Genomic DNA, 10,790 nt, shown 5'->3' with positions numbered 1-10,790 from the left:
TCCATGCTCTACCTGTCTGGATTCTGGCACCAGCATTTCTGACATGGTGGTCACTTGACTGTCTGAGTTCCAGGACAAGCCTGGCCTTCTCAAGCCTGTAACCAGTAGTGATATTTCTCAGAGGCAGCTGCAGTGCATTTCTTCCAAATAGAGAGGCATAGGACAAGCATCGAGGTAGCCCAAGCCACTTTCGGATGTAACTATTCGCCTTGGCATCCAACTTCCTGACTACTGTTGTTGTTATTTCAGACATCTTTAGTGGCCACATCACACGATGGTAGAGTGTTGTCTGATAGCACCAGACTTTGTATTTTCCAGGAAGGTAGCTCTGGTCTATCTGCTTTAAGCCCTGTTTTAGTTGGTCTGTGACTGTCGTCACCATGTGTTTGTCTGAAAGATCCACTGAATATTCTCTGCCCAGGCTTCTAATCGATTGTTCTGCGAGCACCGGGATTCTTTCTCCTGCCACTTGGAAAGAAACTGAGGCCGTTTGTCTGCCCTTGCAGATCGACAGGCTGCGAGACTTAGTGGGTTTTATTTTCATCCTAGCCCAAGATAATAACTCTTCAAATCTCCTCAGGAGCCGTGATGACCTCAGGAGCCGTGGTGGCTAATAAGTGAGGATTTCTAAATAAGGGTCTAAATGTAATGAGATCAAAACGATCAAATGAAAACACTAAAATATGTAGATAATTAAGATATTTTAGGACCTACAAGTTCATCCTTTTCACCAAATAACTAGAAATGAATCTATACTAAGAAAAGAATTAAGGACAATAACCAAACTAGGCTTGACCAACCAAAACACCAATTACTGAAAGAAACACCCAAACTGCCTTACTCTGAGACGTCCACAAAGGGGCTCCCCATCGGTTCCATCCGCTGTTTAAACCTCTTGATCGCCTGATATCTAGCATCCCTAGCGGGTCCAATGTGAACCCATCCGCAGGGTAAAGATGGTGCTCTGTGGGCCAGCGGCACACCTGGTCGACACCCGCTTCTAGTCTCGGCACAGAGAAAGCCTCCCTGGAGCTGGCTTGACTGGAGTACCCTTTTTGGTGATCCGTCGGTTGATCTAGTTGGTTTACTGAATTAACTACCTTGGCGAGCAGAAGATCTCAGTAGATCATAAAATAGCTTAGTTATTTTAATCTAGAATAACTAATACCATATACTTGAAGATGATTAAATGAGTTATACTAAGAGTGCTAAACTATCAATAACCGGAGCTAAAAATACTAAACTAAGCTAACTGCTGTTACTCTCTGTCTATCCTTCCATCTCCTCTACTCAGGACCAGACCTGAAAATTAACCTGAGCCATTGGCTCACTAAACTGGACTTTTCCATCCACCTTCTCCAACTTCTCTCAACTCTTAACTGAACTGAACTGACTCACTCCTGGACTGTGAGTGTCTCTCTGGACCTGCTTTGGCCCTTGAAGCTCCCATTGGCTATGTGGCCCTTTTAGGGAAGAGCTACCTATGTGTCTGTGTTTTAATGGGTCTAAGAGCAATTTCAAACTTTGGCGGGAAGTGCTGCTTAGACAAAGGCCATAAAACAAACCCCTCCCTGCTTTTGGCTAGTGACAGATTTCTTATATTACTAATAGACCAGGCCAAAAGAAAACTCAATTAAACAGTGGATCAAAATACAGTCTTCAGCATACCAGTTTGTGAGGATAAATTCAGGAAACTTACAATTGAATCACAATAAATGTAAATTATATGTTTTGCCCAAAAACAGTTTGTAACATTCAAGATAATCCTAGAAAATACAACAATGGATAGTACCTTGTCAAAAAGAGATCAAGAGTCATGTTATTATTATTATTTAACAGTTATTATTTAACAGCAAATCACTTAAAAGATAATATGACATGGATGAGACCACTGATAACTAAATACAGCTAAATTATCAAATACTAGTTAAACCTTGTGGATTTAGACTGGACTGTGTAGGAAAATTTAATCAGGACACATCTAAACACGTATACCAGAAGTGGCATGAGCCCTTTAAATCAGGGGTTTCATACTCGCGGCCCGCACACTATTGAAATCAAATTTTAGTGTTAGTGCGGAGCGCCCGCAAGAAAGACGCACTCTCTCCCCGTCCACCAGCACAGCGCATCCCATTCATTTACATAGAGAGAGCCGCTGCACGAGCGCAGCCCCGCCCTCTGACAAAAACAGCTCAGCTGTGTGTGAGAGAGACACGCACATACACACACGAGCCTCTCACATACAGAACAGCTGCCTTTCAGCCACGGAGGAGAAGCTGAAAATGGATTTATAGAACTATAGATCACTGTGAGGTTGATTAAAAATCTTAAACTTATGATTGACTACACCTGTTGCATAATTTGAATTTTGAATTTGAATTAGAGCAACTGCCCTTCAAGATTCCTGTGCACGTCCCTGCTTATGTGTATATTTAAAGGTAAAAATACAAAGCAAGCACAATAGAGCATGTTTCCAGTAAGAAGTTCATGTACTATGTTTGGAAAGCCTAAATCTCACAGTTTCAGGGTAAAGTTACGGTAGCAAGAGTTTATTATACTCTCTCTCTCTCTCTCTCTCTCTCTCTCTCTCTCTCTATATATATATATATATATATATATATATATATATATATATATATATATATATATATATATATATATTTATTTATTTATTTATTTTTTAGGGGGGCCTTGGCGCTTTCAAGTTATAAACAGGTGGGCCGTTATGTAGAAAAGGTTGAGAACCCCTGCCATAGACCCAATGAGGCTTCATCTGCCCATCACTACCCGCAAGCATGAAACATCTGACCCATGAGGTTGTTTAAACTATAATGAACGATACTGAAAAAGAAAATAATAATAAAATGCTTCTCTGGCAAGCTTTTCTTTACAATCCACCCGTCTCTCTTTCGAGCTCAGTGTGACTCAAGTTTCCGCCCGTTCTTGTTTTTCCGCCTGTTCTTGGGCTCATTGTCTCCTTATAAGGGCGTTTTTTCCCAGCCCTGTCTCAATTCACTAGCCCACTAGTGAATTCAGACAGAGCCCAACAAGCCTTTTACCTTCCAAAGTGTGCCACTGTAAGTGAGCTGCTAAGGCATGGAATGATGCCATTCACCCCTATTCATTATTATTTATAGACTGGAATGGAAATAAGAAAAAAGTCACCGTCTGGTTCAATGTCCCAGTTAACATCAACACAATAAGTCCATTATTGTTGTTTTTTATAACAGCAATTATAATAAACTATACATTTATGATGCATGCATATTATTTTTTTAATAAAAATACAAATTAGTAAGCAATGTCTTAAAACAGCTAGAAAAAAAACACATTAAAAAGTTTTAGCAAAATGTATGACAAAATATTTTCAAGATTTCATTAAAACAAAGTGCTCTGCTTCTCTGCTACTAGATAGAACTTTACCAATAATATCTGCAGTACTGAAACAAACCCAGAACACATTCTGGAGTGGGTGTTCTCCTCTCTAGAGGTTTCCTGTTCTTCAGTTCTGCTGGAGTCTAAAGGGTTAATGAAAGAGAGGGAAACTGAAAGCTGCTGTTAACGGACACCATATCAGAAAGAGAGGAGAGCAGATTTCAGAGCTCAGCGCTTTATATTTCAGCCGGTAAGTTAAATATCTGTCTCTAATATGATTTCTATACAGTTTATATGGAGCTTACAGAAAAAAGAAGAAGCTCTGTGTGAATTTTCACACCGCCCTTTTTGTGTTAATGCAGAAAAAAATTAAATTATAAATATTAAATAATATAAAAAATCAATAGCACTTCAGCTGCATTACTCAGATCATTAAATATAACACCTGTGTATGATACAGATAGGTTTCAGAAAACAGGCACACCCTTTGGATTCTAGATACAAATCTGATTTGACTATTCATTTTATTTATTTAAATTTCAATTGTCATTCTGTAGTCCTCATATGCCTATATTTGAAGTTACGTGTCTAAGATGAACATCACTGGATCCTCTGAAATATGAGATTGTTTAAGAGTCTTAATGAGAATAATGCTAAATGTGAGCAAGTGCTACAGCTCACTGAACTGTTATCACAGCACAGCAGCACAGAAAAAGGAGGCTAGCAGTGGTATTAAACTGGCTGTCCTATAAGCTCTGGTTGTATCACAATCTGGATTATTATCTTTCTTCACAGATCATTAAAGTATTTAAAGAGGTGAATAACACGTTCAGTCTGGTGATGTTGAGCAGTGTGTAAAAGGCAGTTATGAAGAGAAAGTGAGAATCAGCTGCCCAGTGTTTCTCAGTCCTGGTTCTATAACAGTGTTCATCAGCAGGGTTTATTGCTTAACTACAGCACACTTGATCCAACTAATCAACTAACAAGTCCTCACTTAGGTAAGCACTTTTGCATTGTAAGTGTTTTGAGTCGGCTACAGCATCAGTAGACCTGTATCTGTCTCTCAACGTCAGAATAAAGCTCTGATTCTGATCTTCCTCTTGTTATCTCTGAATGATTGTGTTTTACATGTTATACTTACCGCGTTAAGCGTTTGCACGGTGGAGGCATGTTTTAGAGGTGGATGCACTGCTCCGCAGCAGCGCCAAACTTCTCTAACGCTGAAGAAACAATGGAATCCAAAGGGAGTCAGCAGACAGCAGCATGGCTTCCATGTGCAGCGTGCAAGCACCTTTACAGCAAGAAAACACTAAAACTAGCAGGACAGTGCTGCAACAGAACCACAGAGCTAACCTAGCTATGAAAGACCAAGTTACAGTGTTTAAAGTCTGGTTCTGGGCCAACACTGTGCTACTTGTTTTAGTGTACTACTTGTTTTAGTACACTTTCAGCTCGCCTCAGTAAAGACACTGTAAAATGCTGTAAAAATTTGACCGGAGTGTGAGGTCTCCAATTGTCCGCTGGCATTCTGTGCTGCTGTTTCTTAGCACTAATTTATCTGGTTTTCTAGTATTTTAACCTGTTTGTGTGTGTTGGGCCACATGCTCACTTGTGTGTTACAGAACACAGAAATACAGTGTTAATACACTGTGTTTAAACTAATGGGGTAAAGGGTGTCTGCATGGTGCTATTGTTATTCATCTCATGGTGGCTTTGCTGTTTCCTTAATATGGGTGAAAATTATTATTCTTATTATTCTTATTATTATTATTACTACCAATAAGAGGAGTCAGTCAATCCCAGTCATACACAGTAAATCCAATATCAAAGGTGAGGCAAAAAATTTACTTAAAAGGAGATAAAAATGAGGGGTCTCCAATACTGTAGATGTAAATTACACTATAAATTATATTTAAAGCTCCACTAGCTTTTGTTATTACTACTAAAATGTACTACATAAATAGTGGAAAATCCACCTGCATGTAAGCTATTTTTTCCATCAGAAAGTAAAAAGCACACAAAAATAATTACAACCATCATCAATTTGTCTCTTTTAGCATGAAATATTTACTTTATTGTAATCACGACTGAAACAAGACATTTCTTCTTTGTCTACAGCTGATAAAAGAGCGTGTTTACAGAGTAGCACTGTTAGCCCTCACCACCAAACAAGCACAGCATGAAATAATATTAATAAAAGAACACAGTATCAGTAAAAGCTTCTACAAGCCCCAGACTAAAATGTATATTTCAGTTTTTAGCAATTTACTGCAAGCTAAGCTCACAAACAGCCATATTTTACACTTAACATGATAAATTTACACATTTAACCCATCGCTATAGACTGAGTTCAGCTGATCTAGTGAATTGCCATACAGTTTATATAAAGCTACATTATTCTGTTCAGACTCCAGGAAGTATGGTTTATCGGGATTGTCTAGTCTCACCACACTCACTAAATTGGGTAGATACATGTGTGATGTTTGAAATACTTATTGCGAATATAAATAAACTGCATTACATATTATTTTATATGAACTTTGCTACTAAAATTACACTTTATTGAGGTTCTAGTGCACGGTATGAATGCTGGAATGATGCTTCCCATTCAGCCCTATTCATTATTATTTATAGACTGGAATGGAGATAAGTCAATGTGGTTCAATGTCTCAACACAAGAAGTTAATTATTATTGCTTTATATAACCCCAGATAGCCAGCGACTTTGGCCCGGACTCGTTTCTAAGTCGGCACTGCTGGTTTAGAGTCGTAAGCAGAAAAATACTTCTGGCCCACAGCTGGCCCAGTGTCACTTTCTGACTGTTCTACATCAGTGTCACTGAGCAGTTATTTTGGTCCTGAAGCACCTGACCTGTTGATTCTCTGAACACAGGCAAACGACCCTGTACCAGCACTGCACTAACAAAGTGGAAAACTGACTGTTCCCCACTGTTAGCACTTTTCTACCAAAGCTGACTTGTATATTTTCTTTTTATTTACAGTTACAGATGACTCCTGTCAGTAAGAGTACTTACTCCCGCGGTCATGCCGGAACAATCAGCATCCCTAGACCCCAAAACCAACCGTCGCGCACCCCCCAAACCTGACAAAAAACCTGGTCCCCACAAGGGTGACCCCTTAAAGGTTGTTGCACTGAAAAAATTCCATTGGGAAAAACTAGATAAAATATATGCAAATTAAGACAAATATATGTATATTAAGCAAAAAAAAAATCTGCCAATGGGGTAAGCAAAATGTTCTTAGTAAGATTTCTTAAAAAAAAGCAATGGCAAAGTCTCAAAATGAGTGAAGTAACACCTAAATCAAGCAAAATAGTTACTGTTTTTGGACACAATAATCAGAATATCTTGATTGCTGCTTGATTGTGCTTATTTTGAGTTCAAATTACTTAAAATAAGATACAAATTCTAAGTAAGAATGATTAAGATAATTATCCCTAAAATAAGCAAAATAATCTAACACTTACACAATGCTTAGTAAGACAAAAAGTCTTATCAGAGAAGAAAATAAGATTTATTGCCTTAAATTTAGACAATTTCACTTACTAAGATTTAGTTTTTTTTTTGCAGTGTGGGGATAGTCCTACTAGGTGCCTCACGAATTTTCCGCTCTGGCCCAAAAATGACATTTCTGACCAAGACTGTGTGTGTTAACTGCTGTGCTCCACAGCGCTTCGATAGTTTGCTGCTGGTATTGCAGTGGAGGGCCCCCCGATACCGCTTAACACACTTTGCAAGTCTAATGTATGCAAATCGGGTCCGGAAGGAACACTGCGCTTGCGCGTCTCGGTAACAGTTGAAGCGGCTCACAAACGAAGGATAATTTTAGCCCTTCTTCTTTTTGAACACGCTGAACCAACAAAGGTGAGTACAACATTCACTTCTTATACATCTGTTACCTGTTTTAACAGTGTAAAAGACGATTAGGATGGTTAGTTAGGTGGGTTAACCTTCAAATATGAAACGACTGGTACGCTATTTAGTGTTAGCTAGCGGGGCTAACTAGCTAACTAGATATCTAATGTTCTGATAAAGAGTTTTTTCTTCCCCTCTATTGGTAAATACTGCAGCGGTGCCACAGTGAAGCAGTTTATTTGTGTTTTAAGCTGAGTAGGTGGTCGCCAAGTCTGAATATGATGGGGGCAGGGAAGTGTGTGAGTGTAACGCTGCTGTGGGGACACTACTGAGTGGTTAGTTCAGCAGCTTGTAGGTAAAAGCTGCGGCGCCACGGGTCGAGAGAGACCCTCCACCTGGGGGCAGTTGGCTCACGGGCTGTCGGTGTAGTGCGGGGCTCGCAGGCGGTCGGTGCAGGGCTTGCAGGCGGTCAGTGCGGGGCTCGCGGGCAGTCGGTGCGCTGCGCGGCTTGCGGGCAGTCGGTGCGCTGCGCGGCTTGCGGGCAGTCAGTGCGGGGCTCACGGCTTTGTCTACAGCTGATAAAACAGCGTGTTTACAGAGTAGCACTGTTAGCCCTCAACACCAAACAAGCACAGCATGAAATAATATTAATAAAAGAACACAGTATCAGTAAAAGCTTCTACAAGCCCCAGACTAAAATGTATATTTCAGTTTTTAGCAATTTACTGCAAGCTAAGCTCACAAACAGCCATATTTTACACTTAACATGATAAATTTACACATTTAACCCATCGCTATAGACTGAGTTCAGCTGATCTAGTGAATTGCCATACCGTTTATATAAAGCTACATTATTCTGTTCAGACTCCAGGAAGTATGGTTTATCGGGATTGTCTAGTCTCACCACACTCACTAAATTGGGTAGATACATGTGTGATGTTTGAAATACTTATTGCGAATATAAATAAACTGCATTACATATTTTATATGAACTTTGCTACTAAAATTACACTTTATTAAGGTTCTAGTGCACGGTATGAATGCTGGAATGATGCTTCCCATTCAGCCCTATTCATTATTATTTATAGACTGGAATGGAGATAAGTCAATGTGGTTCAATGTCTCAACACAAGAAGTTAATTATTATTGCTTTATATAACCCCAGATAGCCAGCGACTTTGGCCCGGACTGGTTTCTAAGTCGGCACTACTGGTTTAGAGTCGTAAGCAGAAAAATAGTCAGTGTCACTTTCTGACTGTTCTACATCAGTGTCACTGAGCAGTCGTTTTGGTGCTGGTGAACGACTGTGGCACCTGACCTGTTGATTTTCTGAACACAGGCAAACGACCCTGTACCAGCACTGCACTAACAAAGTGGAAAACTGACTGTTCCCCACTGTTAGCACTTTTCTACCAAAGGTGACTTGTATATTTTCTTTTTATTTACAGTTACAGATGACTCCTGTCAGTAAGAGTACTTACTCCCGCGGTTATGCTTCTCCTCTCACACACACACATACACACACACACACTGCTACAGCACTACTCCACACAAAAAACTTGGTCCCCACAAGTGTGACCCCTTAAAGGTTGTTGCACTGCAAAAATTCCATTGGCAAAAACTAGATAAAATATATGCAAATCAAGACAAATATATGTATATTAAGCAAAAAAAATCTGCCAATGGGGTAAGCAAAATGTTCTTAGTAAGATTTCTTAAAAAAAGAATGAGTGAAGTAACACCTTAATCAAGCAAAAAAGTTACTGTTTTTGGACACAATAATCAGAATATCTTGATTGCTGCTTGATTGTGCTTATTTTGAGTACAAAATTACTTAACATAAGATACAAATTCTAAGTAAGAATGATTAAGATAATTATCCCTAAAATAAGCAAAATAATCTAACACTTACACAATGCTTAGTAAGACAAAAAGTCTTATCAAAGAAGAAAATAAGATTTATTGCCTTAAATTTAGACAGTTTCACTTGCTAAGATTTGTTTTTTTTTGCAGTGTGGGGATAGTCCTACTAGGTGCCTCACGAATTTTCCGCTCTGGCCCAAAAATGACATTTCTGACCAAGACTGTGTGTGTTAACTGCTGTGCTCCACAGCGCTTCGATAGTTTGCTGCTGGTATTGCAGGGGAGGGCCTCCAATAACGCTTAAAACCCTTTGCAAGTCTAATATATGCAAATCGGGTCTGGAAGGAACACTGCGCTTGCGCGCATAGGCGTAGGAACCGGGGGGGATGGGTGGGACATGTAGAAACAGGTGGATTTGTCCCCCACAAAAATGATACCTCAGATCAGGGGCGTCTCCAGGAACGACTCGTTTCACTCAGCTCAGCTGTGCTATTAACGAGGAGAGACACCACTGAGCGCGGTGTGGGAAATCTCAAGTTCCGCCTTTCAGTAGAAACAGCCAATCAGCTTGCTGGTTTTGCTGCGCGCGGAGGTGAGTGGGGAAGACCCACCCCCCTCCCCGGGCAGGATTTTATTTTTTTTATTTTTTTTCGAGATTTACCATCGGGGTGCAGCGAGCTGACGTTAAAACAGATCTGGATATAAAGCGATTTTCCTAGAAGAAAGGGAACGGATCTAAACATGTAAACTGTGAGAAGTTGGTTAAAAAGACTCATCTGAATCAAAACACACAGATAAAACCCATTTAATAAAATACAGCTTGTGATAGTCTTTGTGACTTGTAGACTAGGATTGCAGGATTACTGTAAACTATAATGAAGGAAAATTATTTTAGCTAGCTTAACTAGTTAGCTAGAAGCTGGATGTTGTGAAGAATTGTTAGCATGTGCCAGAGATTTCTTTAGCTGACACTCTAAGATTCTTCTTCACCTCATTGATCATTCTGCGCTGTGCTCTTGCAGTCATCTTTACAGGATGACCACACCGAGAGAGTAACAACAGTGCTGAACTTTCTCAATTTGTAGACTGTCTTACCGTGGACACATGAACATCAAAGCTTTTGGAGATACTTTTGTAACCCTTTCCAGCTTCATGCAAGCCAACAATTTTTGAACATGGGATTATTGAAAGCTCTTTGTGCGAGGCAGGATTCCCATCAAGCAATACTTCTTAACTCAAAACTGATGTGTGTTTTTATAGGGCAGGGCAGCTTTAACCAACACATCCAATCTCATCACATTGATTTGACTCCAGGTTGGCTGGCTTCAATTAGCTCTTAGAGAAGTCATTAGTCATTAGTTCACCTACATTTTTCCCCTCACTGTGAATGTTAACATGTGTTCAATAAAACCATGCAAATATATATTTTTTGTGTGGTATAAGTTTAAGCAGACTGTGTTTGTCTATTATTGTGACTTAAATGAAGATCAAAACACATTTAATTACCAATTTATGCAGAAATTCAAGTAATCCCAAAAGGGTTCACATACATTTTCTTGCAACAGTATATTGGTGAATTACTGTTACTTAGCATTTGTCTTTAATATGTTTTGCTTTTATTTAGGCAAATAGTGATCACTGAGGAAATGGAAAGTGGGGGAAGCAAGTGAGATCAAGG

This window comes from Astyanax mexicanus, unplaced genomic scaffold, assembly GCF_023375975.1.
Source record: "Astyanax mexicanus isolate ESR-SI-001 unplaced genomic scaffold, AstMex3_surface scaffold_33, whole genome shotgun sequence".
Taxonomy (NCBI): Eukaryota; Metazoa; Chordata; class Actinopteri; order Characiformes; family Acestrorhamphidae; genus Astyanax; species Astyanax mexicanus.
This window is presented reverse-complemented; position numbering follows the sequence as displayed.